This window comes from Amblyomma mixtum, chromosome 1, assembly GCF_055824585.1.
Source record: "Amblyomma mixtum isolate Tamu chromosome 1, ASM5582458v1, whole genome shotgun sequence".
Lineage (NCBI taxonomy): Eukaryota > Metazoa > Arthropoda > Arachnida > Ixodida > Ixodidae > Amblyomma > Amblyomma mixtum.
In genome coordinates this window covers 114,256,478-114,269,707 of record NC_143012.1, presented here as the reverse complement: position 1 = coordinate 114,269,707, position 13,230 = coordinate 114,256,478, and positions in this window count along the sequence as shown.

Genomic DNA, 13,230 nt, shown 5'->3' with positions numbered 1-13,230 from the left:
GGAGTTTCGGAGTTTTGGAGTTTCAGAGTTTTGGAGGTTCAGGGTTGTGGAGTTTCGGAATTTTTGAGTTTTGGAGTTTCGGAGTGTCGGAGTTTTGGAGTATTGCAGTTTTGGAGTTTTGGAGTTTTGGAGTTTCGAATTTTCAGTTTCGAATTTTTGGAGTTTTGGAGTTTCGGAGATTTGGAGTTTTGGCGTTTTGGAGATTCGGGGTCTTGGAGTTTCGGAATTTTGTAGTTTTGTAGTTTTGGAGTGTCGGAGTATTGGAGTGTTGGAGTTTTGGAGTTTTAGGAGTTTTGGAGTTTTGGAGTTTTTGAGTTTTGGAGTTTTTGAGTTTTGCACTTTTGGAGTTTTGGAGTTTTGGAGTTTCGGAGTTTTGGAGTTTTGGAGTTTCAGAGTTTTGGAGGTTCAGGGTTGTGGAGTTTCGGAATTTTGTAGTTTTGTAGTTTTGGAGTTTTGGAGTGTCGGAGTTTAGGAGTGTTGGAGTTTTGGAGTTTTAGAATTTTGGAGTTTTGAAATTTTTGACTTTCGGATTTTTGGGGTTTGGAGTTTTTAGGTTTTGGATTTTTGAGTTTTGGATTTTTGCATTTTTGGAGTTTTGGAGTTTTTGAGTTTTTTAGTTTTGGGTTTTTGCACTTTTGGAGTTTTGGAGTTTTGGAGTTTCGGAGTTTCGGATTTTTGGAGTTTTGGAGGTATGGATTTTTGGAGATTCAGGGTTTTGTTGTTCCAGAATTTTGTAGTTTTGGAGTTTTGGAGTGTTGGAGTTTTCGATTTTCGGAGTTTCGGAGTTTTGGAGTTTAGGATTTTTGGAGTTTTGGAGTTTCGAATTTACAGAGTTTCGGATTTTTGGAGTTTTGGAGTTTCGGAGATTTGGAGTTCTGGCGTTTTGGAGATTAGGGGTCTTGGAGTTTCGGAATTTTGCAGTTTTGTAGTTTTGGAGTGTTGGAGTTTTGGAGTGTTGGAGTTTTGGAGTTTTGGAGTTTCGGAGTTTCGGAGTTTTGGAGTTTCAGAGTTTCAGAGTTCTGGAGGTTCAGGGTTGTGGAGTTTCGGAATTTTTGAGTTTTGGAGTTTCGGAGTTTCGGAGATTTGGAGTTTTGCAGTTTTGGAGTTTTGGAGTTTCGAATTTTCAATTTCGGATTTTTGGAGTTTTCGAGTTTCGGAGATTTGGAGTTTCGGCGTTTTGGAGATTCGGAGTCTTGGAGTTTCGGAATTTTGTAGTTTTGTAGTTTTGGAGTGTCGGAGTTTTGGAGTGTTGGAGTTTTGGAGCTTTGGAGTTTTGGAGTTTTGGAGTTTTGGAGTTTCGGAGTTTCGGAGTTTTGGAGTTTCAGAGTTTTGGAGGTTCAGGGTTGTGGAGTTTCGGAATTTTTGAGTTTTGGAGTTTCGGAGTGTCGGAGTTTTGGAGAATTGCAGTTTTGGAGTTTTGGAGTTTCGAATTTTCAGAGTTTCGGAGTTTTGGAGTTTTGGAGTTTCGGAGATTTGGAGTTTTGGCGTTTTGGAGATTCGGGGTCTTGTAGTTTCGGAATTTTGTAGTTTTGTAGTTTTGGAGTGTCGGAGTATTGGAGTGTTGGAGTTTTGGAGTTTTGGAGTTTTTCAGTTTTGGAGTTTTGGATTTTTGCACTTTTGGAGTTTTGGAGTTTTGGAGTTTCGGAGTTTCGGAGTTTTGGAGTTTCAGAGTTTTGGAGGTTCAGGGTTGTGGAGTTTCGGAATTTTTGAGTTTTGGAGTTTCGGAGTTTCGGAGTTTTGGAGTATTGCAGTTTTGGAGTTTTGGAGTTTTGGAGTTTCGAATTTTCAGTTACGGATTTTTGGAGTTTTGGAGTTTCGGAGTTTTGGATTTTTGGAGTTTTGGAGGTATGGATTTTTGGAGATTCAGGGTTTTGTTGTTCCAGAATTTTGTAGTTTTGGAGTTTTGGAGTGTTGGAGTTTTGGAGTTTTGGAGTTTCGGAGTTTCGGAGGTTTGGAGTTTTGCAGTTTTGGAGTTTTGGAGTTTCGAATTTTCAGTTTCGGAATTTTTGAGTTTTGGAGTTTGGGAGATTTGGAGTTTTGGCGTTTTGGAGATTCGGAATCTTGGAGTTTCGGAATTTTGTAGTTTTGTAGTTTTCGAGTGTCGGAGTTTTGGAGTGTTGGAGTTTTGGAGCTTTGGAGTTTTGGAGTTTTTGAGTTTTGGAGTTTTGGATTTTTGCACTTTTGGAGTTTTGGAGTTTTGGAGTTTCGGAGTTTCGGAGTTTTGGAGTTTCAGAGTTTTGGAGGTTCAGGGTTGTGGAGTTTCGGAATTTTTGAGTTTTGGAGTTTCGGAGTTTCGGAGTTTTGGAGTATTGCAGTTTTGGAGTTTTGGAGTTTTGGAGTTTTTCAGTTTTGGAGTTTTGGATTTTTGCACTTTTGGAGTTTTGGAGTTTTGGAGTTTCGGAGTTTCGGAGTTTTGGAGTTTCAGAGTTTTGGAGGTTCAGGGTTGTGGAGTTTCGGAATTTTTGAGTTTTGGAGTTTCGGAGTTTCGGAGTTTTGGAGTATTGCAGTTTTGGAGTTTTGGAGTTTTGGAGTTTCGAATTTTCAGTTACGGATTTTTGGAGTTTTGGAGTTTCGGAGTTTTGGATTTTTGGAGTTTTGGAGGTATGGATTTTTGGAGATTCAGGGTTTTGTTGTTCCAGAATTTTGTAGTTTTGGAGTTTTGGAGTGTTGGAGTTTTGGAGTTTTGGAGTTTCGGAGTTTCGGAGGTTTGGAGTTTTGCAGTTTTGGAGTTTTGGAGTTTCGAATTTTCAGTTTCGGAATTTTTGAGTTTTGGAGTTTGGGAGATTTGGAGTTTTGGCGTTTTGGAGATTCGGAATCTTGGAGTTTCGGAATTTTGTAGTTTTGTAGTTTTCGAGTGTCGGAGTTTTGGAGTGTTGGAGTTTTGGAGCTTTGGAGTTTTGGAGTTTTTGAGTTTTGGAGTTTTGGATTTTTGCACTTTTGGAGTTTTGGAGTTTTGGAGTTTCGGAGTTTCGGAGTTTTGGAGTTTCAGAGTTTTGGAGGTTCAGGGTTGTGGAGTTTCGGAATTTTTGAGTTTTGGAGTTTCGGAGTTTCGGAGTTTTGGAGTATTGCAGTTTTGGAGTTTTGGAGTTTCGAATTTTCAGTTTCGGATTTTTGGAGTTTTGGAGTTTCGGAGATTTGGAGTTTTGGCGTTTTGGAGATTCGGGGTCTTGGAGTTTCGGAATTTTTGAGTTTTGGAGTTTCGGAGTGTCGGAGTTTTGGAGTATTGCAGTTTTGGAGTTTTGGAGTTTTGGAGTTTCGAATTTTCAGTTTCGAATTTTTGGAGTTTTGGAGTTTCGGAGATTTGGAGTTTTGGCGTTTTGGAGATTCGGGGTCTTGGAGTTTCGGAATTTTGTAGTTTTGTAGTTTTGGAGTGTCGGAGTATTGGAGTGTTGGAGTTTTGGAGTTTTAGGAGTTTTGGAGTTTTGGAGTTTTTGAGTTTTGGAGTTTTTGAGTTTTGCACTTTTGGAGTTTTGGAGTTTTGGAGTTTCGGAGTTTTGGAGTTTTGGAGTTTCAGAGTTTTGGAGGTTCAGGGTTGTGGAGTTTCGGAATTTTGTAGTTTTGTAGTTTTGGAGTTTTGGAGTGTCGGAGTTTAGGAGTGTTGGAGTTTTGGAGTTTTAGAATTTTGGAGTTTTGAAATTTTTGACTTTCGGATTTTTGGGGTTTGGAGTTTTTAGGTTTTGGATTTTTGAGTTTTGGATTTTTGCATTTTTGGAGTTTTGGAGTTTTTGAGTTTTTTAGTTTTGGGTTTTTGCACTTTTGGAGTTTTGGAGTTTTGGAGTTTCGGAGTTTCGGATTTTTGGAGTTTTGGAGGTATGGATTTTTGGAGATTCAGGGTTTTGTTGTTCCAGAATTTTGTAGTTTTGGAGTTTTGGAGTGTTGGAGTTTTCGATTTTCGGAGTTTCGGAGTTTTGGAGTTTAGGATTTTTGGAGTTTTGGAGTTTCGAATTTACAGAGTTTCGGATTTTTGGAGTTTTGGAGTTTCGGAGATTTGGAGTTCTGGCGTTTTGGAGATTAGGGGTCTTGGAGTTTCGGAATTTTGCAGTTTTGTAGTTTTGGAGTGTTGGAGTTTTGGAGTGTTGGAGTTTTGGAGTTTTGGAGTTTCGGAGTTTCGGAGTTTTGGAGTTTCAGAGTTTCAGAGTTCTGGAGGTTCAGGGTTGTGGAGTTTCGGAATTTTTGAGTTTTGGAGTTTCGGAGTTTCGGAGATTTGGAGTTTTGCAGTTTTGGAGTTTTGGAGTTTCGAATTTTCAGTTTCGGATTTTTGGAGTTTTCGAGTTTCGGAGATTTGGAGTTTCGGCGTTTTGGAGATTCGGAGTCTTGGAGTTTCGGAATTTTGTAGTTTTGTAGTTTTGGAGTGTCGGAGTTTTGGAGTGTTGGAGTTTTGGAGCTTTGGAGTTTTGGAGTTTTGGAGTTTTGGAGTTTCGGAGTTTCGGAGTTTTGGAGTTTCAGAGTTTTGGAGGTTCAGGGTTGTGGAGTTTCGGAATTTTTGAGTTTTGGAGTTTCGGAGTGTCGGAGTTTTGGAGAATTGCAGTTTTGGAGTTTTGGAGTTTTGGAGTTTCGAATTTTCAGAGTTTCGGAGTTTTGGAGTTTTGGAGTTTCGGAGATTTGGAGTTTTGGCGTTTTGGAGATTCGGGGTCTTGTAGTTTCGGAATTTTGTAGTTTTGTAGTTTTGGAGTGTCGGAGTATTGGAGTGTTGGAGTTTTGGAGTTTTGGAGTTTTTCAGTTTTGGAGTTTTGGATTTTTGCACTTTTGGAGTTTTGGAGTTTTGGAGTTTCGGAGTTTCGGAGTTTTGGAGTTTCAGAGTTTTGGAGGTTCAGGGTTGTGGAGTTTCGGAATTTTTGAGTTTTGGAGTTTCGGAGTTTCGGAGTTTTGGAGTATTGCAGTTTTGGAGTTTTGGAGTTTTGGAGTTTCGAATTTTCAGTTACGGATTTTTGGAGTTTTGGAGTTTCGGAGTTTTGGATTTTTGGAGTTTTGGAGGTATGGATTTTTGGAGATTCAGGGTTTTGTTGTTCCAGAATTTTGTAGTTTTGGAGTTTTGGAGTGTTGGAGTTTTGGAGTTTTGGAGTTTCGGAGTTTCGGAGGTTTGGAGTTTTGCAGTTTTGGAGTTTTGGAGTTTCGAATTTTCAGTTTCGGAATTTTTGAGTTTTGGAGTTTGGGAGATTTGGAGTTTTGGCGTTTTGGAGATTCGGAATCTTGGAGTTTCGGAATTTTGTAGTTTTGTAGTTTTCGAGTGTCGGAGTTTTGGAGTGTTGGAGTTTTGGAGCTTTGGAGTTTTGGAGTTTTTGAGTTTTGGAGTTTTGGATTTTTGCACTTTTGGAGTTTTGGAGTTTTGGAGTTTCGGAGTTTCGGAGTTTTGGAGTTTCAGAGTTTTGGAGGTTCAGGGTTGTGGAGTTTCGGAATTTTTGAGTTTTGGAGTTTCGGAGTTTCGGAGTTTTGGAGTATTGCAGTTTTGGAGTTTTGGAGTTTCGAATTTTCAGTTTCGGATTTTTGGAGTTTTGGAGTTTCGGAGATTTGGAGTTTTGGCGTTTTGGAGATTCGGGGTCTTGGAGTTTCGGAATTTTGTAGTTTTGTAGTTTTGGAGTGTCGGAGTATTGGAGTGTTGGAGTTTTGGAGTTTTAGGAGCTTTGGAGTTTTGGAGTTTTTGAGTTTTGGAGTTTTTGAGTTTTGCACTTTTGGAGTTTTGGAGTTTCGGAGTTTCGGAGTTTTGGAGTTTCAGAGTTTTGGAGGTTCAGGCTTGTGGAGTTTCGGAATTTTTGAGTTTTGGAGTTTCGGAGTTTTGGAGTTTCGGAGTTTCGGAGATTTGGACTTTTGCAGTTTTGGAGTTTTGGAGTTTCGAATTTTCAGTTTCGGATTTTTGGAGTTTTCGAGTTTCGGAGATTTTGAGTTTCGGCGTTTTGGAGATTCGGAGTCTTGGAGTTTCGGAATTTTGTAGTTTTGTAGTTTTGGAGTGTCGGAGTTTTGGAGTGTTGGAGTTTTGGAGCTTTGGAGTTTTGGAGTTTTGGACTTTTGGAGTTTCGGAGTTTCGGAGTTTTGGAGTTTCAGAGTTTTGGAGGTTCAGGGTTGTGGAGTTTCGGAGTGTCGGAGTTTTGGAGAATTGCAGTTTTGGAGTTTTGGAGTTTTGGAGTTTCGAATTTTCAGAGTTTCGGATTTTTGGAGTTTTGGAGTTTCGGAGTTTTGGAGTTTCAGAGTTTTCGAGGTTCAGGGTTGTGGAGTTTCGGAATTTTTGAGTTTTGGAGTTTCGGAGTTTCGGAATTTTTGAGTTTTGGAGTTTCGGAGTTTCGGAGATTTGGAGTTTTGCAGTTTTGGAGTTTTGGAGTTTCGAATTTTCAGTTTCGGATTTTTGGAGTTTTGGAGTTTCGGAGATTTGGAGTTTCGGCGTTTTGGAGCTTTGGAGTTTTGGAGTTTTTGAGTTTTGGATTTTCGGAGTTTCGGAGTTTTGGAGTTTCAGAGTTTTGGAGGTTCAGGGTTGTGGAGTTTCGGAATTTTTGAGTTTTGGAGTTTCGGAGTGTCGGAGTTTTGGAGTATTGCAGTTTTGGAGTTTTGGAGTTTTGGAGTTTCGAATTTTCAGTTTCGAATTTTTGGAGTTTTGGAGTTTTGGAGATTTGGAGTTTTGGCGTTTTGGAGATTCGGGGTCTTGGAGTTTCGGAATTTTGTAGTTTTGTAGTTTTGGAGTGTCGGAGTATTGGAGTGTTGGAGTTTTGGAGTTTTAGGAGTTTTGGAGTTTTGGAGTTTTTGAGTTTTTGAGTTTTTGAGTTTTTGAGTTTTGCACTTTTGGAGTTTTGGAGTTTTGGAGTTTCGGAGTTTTGGAGTTTTGGAGTTTCAGAGTTTTGGAGGTTCAGGGTTGTGGAGTTTCGGAATTTTGTAGTTTTGTAGTTTTGGAGTTTTGGAGTGTCGGAGTTTAGGAGTGTTGGAGTTTTGGAGTTTTAGAATTTTGGAGTTTTGAAATTTTTGACTTTCGGATTTTTGGGGTTTGGAGTTGTTAGGTTTTGGATTTTTGAGTTTTGGATTTTTGCATTTTTGGAGTTTTGGAGTTTTTGAGTTTTTTAGTTTTGGATTTTTGCACTTTTGGAGTTTTGGAGTTTTGGAGTTTCGGAGTTTTGGATTTTTGGAGTTTTGGAGGTATGGATTTTTGGAGATTCAGGGTTTTGTTGTTCCAGAATTTTGTAGTTTTGGAGTTTTGGAGTGTTGGAGTTTTCGATTTTCGGAGTTTCGGAGTTTTGGAGTTTAGGATTTTTGGAGTTTTGGAGTTTCGAATTTACAGAGTTTCGGATTTTTGGAGTTTTGGAGTTTCGGAGATTTGGAGTTCTGGCGTTTTGGAGATTAGGGGTCTTGGAGTTTCGGAATTTTGCAGTTTTGTAGTTTTGGAGTGTTGGAGTTTTGGAGTGTTGGAGTTTTGGAGTTTTGGAGTTTCGGAGTTTCGGAGTTTTGGAGTTTCAGAGTTTCAGAGTTCTGGAGGTTCAGGGTTGTGGAGTTTCGGAATTTTTGAGTTTTGGAGTTTCGGAGTTTCGGAGATTTGGAGTTTTGCAGTTTTGGAGTTTTGGAGTTTCGAATTTTCAGTTTCGGATTTTTGGAGTTTTCGAGTTTCGGAGATTTGGAGTTTCAGAGTTTTGGAGGTTCAGGGTTGTGGAGTTTCGGAGTGTCGGAGTTTTGGAGAATTGCAGTTTTGGAGTTTTGGAGTTTTGGAGTTTCGAATTTTCAGAGTTTCGGATTTTTGGAGTTTTGGAGTTTCGGAGTTTTGGAGTTTCAGAGTTTTCGAGGTTCAGGGTTGTGGAGTTTCGGAATTTTTGAGTTTTGGAGTTTCGGAGTTTCGGAGTTTCGGAATTTTTGAGTTTTGGAGTTTCGGAGTTTCGGAGATTTGGAGTTTTGCAGTTTTCGAGTTTTGGAGTTTCGAATTTTCAGATTCGGATTTTTGGAGTTTTGGAGTTTCGGAGATTTGGAGTTTCGGCGTTTTGGAGATTCGGAGTCTTGGAGTTTCGGAATTTTGTAGTTTTGTAGTTTTGGAGTGTCGGAGTTTTGGAGTGTTGGAGTGTTGGAGTTTTAGGAGTTTTGGAGTTTTTGAGTTTTTTAGTTTTTTAGTTTTGGATTTTTGCACTTTTGGAGTTTTGGAGTTTCGGAGTTTTGGATTTTTGGAGTTTTGGAGGTATGGATTTTTGGAGATTCAGGGTTTTGTTGTTCCAGAATTTTGTAGTTTTGGAGTTTTGGAGTGTTGGAGTTTTCGATTTTCGGAGTTTCGGAGTGTTGGAGTTTCGGATTTTTGGAGTTTTGTAGTTTTGGAGTATTGGAGTTTTGGAGTGTTGGAGTTTTGGAGTTTTGGAGTTTCGGAGTATCGGAGTTTTGGAGTTTCAGAGTTTCAGAGTTCTGGAGGTTCAGGGTTGTCGAGTTTCGGAATTTTTGAGTTTTGGAGTTTCGGAGTTTCGGAGATTTGGAGTTTTGCAGTTTTGGAGTTTTGGAGTTTCGAATTTTCAGTTTCGGATTTTTGGAGTTTTCGAGTTTCGGAGATTTGGAGTTTCGGCGTTTTGGAGATTCGGAGTCTTGGATTTTCGGAATTTTGTAGTTTTGTAGTTTTGGAGTGTCGGAGTTTTGGTGTGTTGGAGTTTTGGAGCTTTGGAGTTTTGGAGTTTTGGAGTTTCGGAGTTTCGCAGTTTTGGAGTTTCAGAGTTTTGGAGGTTCAGGGTTGTGGAGTTTCGGATTTTTGGAGTTTTGGAGTTTCGGAGTTTTGGAGTTTCAGAGTTTTCGAGGTTCAGGGTTGTGGAGTTTCGGAATTTTTGAGTTTTGGATTTTCGGAGTTTCGGAGTTTCGGAATTTTTGAGTTTTGGAGTTTCGGAGTTTCGGAGTTTTGGAGTATTGCAGTTTTGGAGTTTTGGAGTTTTAGAGTTTCGAATTTTCAGTTTCGGATTTTTGGAGTTTTGGAGTTTCGGAGATTTGGAGTTTTGGCGTTTTGGAGATTCGGGGTCTTGTAGTTTCGGAATTTTGTAGTTTTGTAGTTTTGGAGTGTCGGAGTATTGGAGTGTTGGAGATTTGGAGTTTTAGGAGCTTTGGAGTTTTGGATTTTTTGAGTTTTGCACTTTTGGAGTTTTGGAGTTTTGGAGTTTCGGAGTTTCGGAGTTTTGGAGTTTCAGAGTTTTCGAGGTTCAGGGTTGTGGAGTTTCGGAATTTTTGAGTTTTGGATTTTCGGAGTTTCGGAGTTTCGGAATTTTTGAGTTTTGGAGTTTCGGAGTTTTGGAGTATTGCAGTTTTGGAGTTTTGGAGTTTTAGAGTTTCGAATTTTCAGTTTCGGATTTTTGGAGTTTTGGAGTTTCGGAGATTTGGAGTTTTGGCGTTTTGGAGATTCGGGGTCTTGTAGTTTCGGAATTTTGTAGTTTTGTAGTTTTGGAGTGTCGGAGTATTGGAGTGTTGGAGATTTGGAGTTTTAGGAGCTTTGGAGTTTTGGAGTTTTTGAGTTTTGCACTTTTGGAGTTTTGGAGTTTTGGAGTTTCGGAGTTTCGGAGTTTTGGAGTTTCAGAGTTTTGGAGGTTCAGGGTTGTGGAGTTTCGGAATTTTTGAGTTTTGGAGTTTCGGAGTTTTGGAGTTTCGGCGTTTTGGAGATTCGGGGTCTTGGACTTTCGGAATTTTGTAGTTTTGTAGTTTTGGAGTGTCGGAGTTTAGGAGTGTTGGAGTTTTGGAGTTTTAGAATTTTGGAGTTTTGAAATTTTTGACTTTCGGATTTTTGGGGTTTGGAGTTTTTAGGTTTTGGATTTTTGAGTTTTGGATTTTTGCATTTTTGGAGTTTTTGAGTTTTGGATTTTTGCACTTTTGGAGTTTTGGAGTTTGGAGTTTTGGATTTTTGGAGTTTTGGAGGTATGGATTTTTGGAGATTCAGGGTTTTGTTGTTCCAGAATTTTGTAGTTTTGGAGTTTTGGAGTTTCGGAGTTTTGGAGTTTCGAATTATTGGAGTTTTCGAGTTTTAGAATTTTTAATTTTTGGAGGTAGAGATTTTTGGAGTTTCGGAGTTGTGGAGATTCGGGGTTGTGGAGTTTTGGAGTTTTGGAGTTTTGGAGGTTCGGGGTTGTGGAGTTTCGGATTTTTGGTGTTTCGCATTTTTACAGTTTTGGAGTTTTCAAGTTTTGGATTTTTGGAGTTTTGGATTTTCGTGGTTTTGGAGATTCGGAGTATTGGAGTTTCGGAGTTTTGGAGATTTGGAGTTTCGGAGTTTTGCAGTTTCGGAGTTTTGGAGTTTTGGATTTTTGCACTTTTGGAGTTTTGGAGTTTTGGAGTTTCGGAGTTTCGGAGTTTTTGAGTTTCGGAGTTTTGCAGTTTTGCAGTTTCGGAGTTTTGGAGTTTTGGAGTTTCCGAGTTTCGGAGTTTTGCAGTTTCAGAGTTTTCGAGGTTCAGGGTTGTGGAGTTTCAGAATTTTTGAATTTTAGAGTTTCGGAGTTTCGGAGTTTTGGAGTTTCGAATTTACAGAGTTTCGGATTTTTGGAGTTTTGGAGTTTCGGAGATTTGGAGTTCTGGCGTTTTGGAGATTAGGGGTCTTGGAGTTTCGGAATTTTGCAGTTTTGTAGTTTTGGAGTGTTGGAGTTTTGGAGTGTGTGAGTTTTGGAGTTTTGGAGTTTCGGAGTTTCGGAGTTTTGGAGTTTCAGAGTTTCAGAGTTCTGGAGGTTCAGGGTTGTGGAGTTTCAGAATTTTTGAGTTTTGGAGTTTCGCAGTTTCGGAGATTTGGAGTTTTGCAGTTTTGGAGTTTTGGAGTTTCGAATTTTCAGTTTCGGATTTTTGGAGTTTTCGAGTTTCGGAGATTTGGAGTTTCGGCGTTTTGGAGATTCGGAGTCTTGGAGTTTCGGAATTTTGTAGTTTTGTAGTTTTGGAGTGTCAGAGTTTTGGAGTGTTGGAGTTTTGGAGCTTTGGAGTTTTGGAGTTTTGGAGTTTTGGAGTTTTGGAGTTTCGGAGTTTCGGAGTTTTGGAGTTTCAGAGTTTTGGAGGTTCAGGGTTGTGGAGTTTCGAAATTTTTGAGTTTTGGAGTTTCGGAGTTTCGGAGTTTTGAAGTATTGCAGTTTTGGAGTTTTGGAGTTTTGGAGTTTCGAATTTTCAGTTTCGGATTTTTGGAGTTTTGGAGTTTCGGAGATTTGGAGTTTTGGCGTTTTGGAGATTCGGGGTCTTGGAGTTTCGGAATTTTGTAGTTTTGTAGTTTTGGAGTGTCGGAGTATTGGAGTGTTGGAGTTTTGGAGTTTTAGGAGCTTTGGAGTTTTTGAGTTTTTGAGTTTTGGAGTTTTTGAGTTTTGCACTTTTGGAGTTTTGGAGTTTTGAAGTTTCGGAGTTTCGGAGTTTTGGAGTTTCAGAGTTTTGGAGGTTCAGGGTTATGGAGTTTCGAAATTTGAGTTTTGGAGTTTCGGAGTTTTGGAGTTTCGGCGTTTTGGAGATTCGGGGTCTTGGAGTTTCGGAATTTTGTAGTTTTGTAGTTTTGGAGTTTTGGAGTGTCGGAGTTTAGGAGTGTTGGAGTTTTGGAGTTTTAGAATTTTGGAGTTTTGAAATTTTTGACTTTCGGATTTTTGGGGTTTGGAGTTTTTAGGTTTTGGATTTTTGAGTTTTGGATTTTTGCATTTTTGGAGTTTTGGAGTTTTTGAGTTTTTTAGTTTTGGATTTTTGCACTTTTGGAGTTTTGGAGTTTCGGAGTTTTGGATTTTTGGAGTTTTGGAGGTATGGATTTTTGGAGATTCAGGGTTTTGTTGTTCCAGAATTTTGTAGTTTTGGAGTTTTGGAGTGTTGGAGTTTTGGAGTTTTGGAGTTTCGGAGTTTCGGAGTTTCGGAGTTTTGGAGTTTCAGAGTTTCAGAGTTCTGGAGGTTCAGGGTTGTGGAGTTTCGGAATTTTTGAGTTTTGGAGTTTCGGAGTTTCGGAGGTTTGGAGTTTTGCAGTTTTGGAGTTTTGGAGTTTCGAATTTTCAGTTTCGGATTTTTGGAGTTTTGGAGTTTCGGAGATTTGGAGTTTCGGCGTTTTGAAGATTCGGAGTCTTGGAGTTTCGGAATTTTGTAGTTTTGTAGTTTTGGAGTGTCGGAGTTTGGGAGTGTTGGAGTTTTGGAGCTTTGGAGTTTTGGAGTTTTTGTGTTTTGGAGTTTCGGAGTTTCGGAGTTTTGGAGTTTCAGAGTTTTGGAGGTTCAGGGTTGTGGAGTTTCGGAATTTTTGAGTTTTGGAGTTTCGGAGTGTCGGAGTTTTGGAGAATTGCAGTTTTGGAGTTTTGGAGTTTCGAATTTTCAGAGTTTCGGATTTTTGGAGTTTTGGAGTTTCGGAGTTTTGGAGTTTCAGAGTTTTCGAGGTTCAGGGTTGTGGAGTTTCGGAATTTTTGAGTTTTGGAGTTTTCGAGTGTCGGAGTTTTGGAGTGTTGGAGTTTTGGAGCTTTGGAGTTTTGGAGTTTTTGAGTTTTGGAGTTTTGGATTTTTGCACTTTTGGAGTTTTGGAGTTTTGGAGTTTCGGAGTTTCGGATTTTTGGAGTTTCAGAGTTTTGGAGGTTCAGGGTTGTGGAGTTTCGGAATTTTTGAGTTTTGGAGTTTCGGAGTTTCGGAGTTTTGGAGTATTGCAGTTTTGGAGTTTTGGAGTTTTGGAGTTTCGAATTTTCAGTTTCGGATTTTTGGAGTTTTGGAGTTTCGGAGATTTGGAGTTTTGGCGTTTCGGAGATTCGGGGTCTTGGAGTTTCGGAATTTTGTAGTTTTGTAGTTTTGGAGTGTCGGAGTATTGGAGTGTTGGAGTTTTGGAGTTTTAGGAGCTTTGGAGTTTTGGAGTTTTTGAGTTTTGGAGTTTTTGAGTTTTGCACTTTTGGAGTTTTGGAGTTTTGGAGTTTCGGAGTTTCGGAGTTTTGGAGTTTCAGAGTTTTGGAGGTTCAGGGTTGTGGAGTTTCGGAATTTTTGAGGTTTGGAGTTTCGGAGTTTTGGAGTTTCGGCGTTTTGGAGATTCGGGGTCTTGGAGTTTCGGAATTTTGTAGTTTTGTAGTTTTGGAGTTTTGGAGTGTCGGAGTTTCGGAGTGTTGGAGTTTTGGAGTTTTAGAATTTTGGAGTTTTGAAATTTTTGACTTTCGGATTTTTGGGGTTTGGAGTTTTTAGGTTTTGGATTTTTGAGTTTTGGATTTTTGCATTTTTGGAGTTTTGGAGTTTTTGAGTTTTTTAGTTTTGAATTTTTGCACTTTTGGAGTTTTGCAGTTTCGGAGTTTTGGATTTTTGGAGTTTTGGAGGTATGTTTTTTGGAGATTCAGGGTTTTGTTGTTCCAGAAT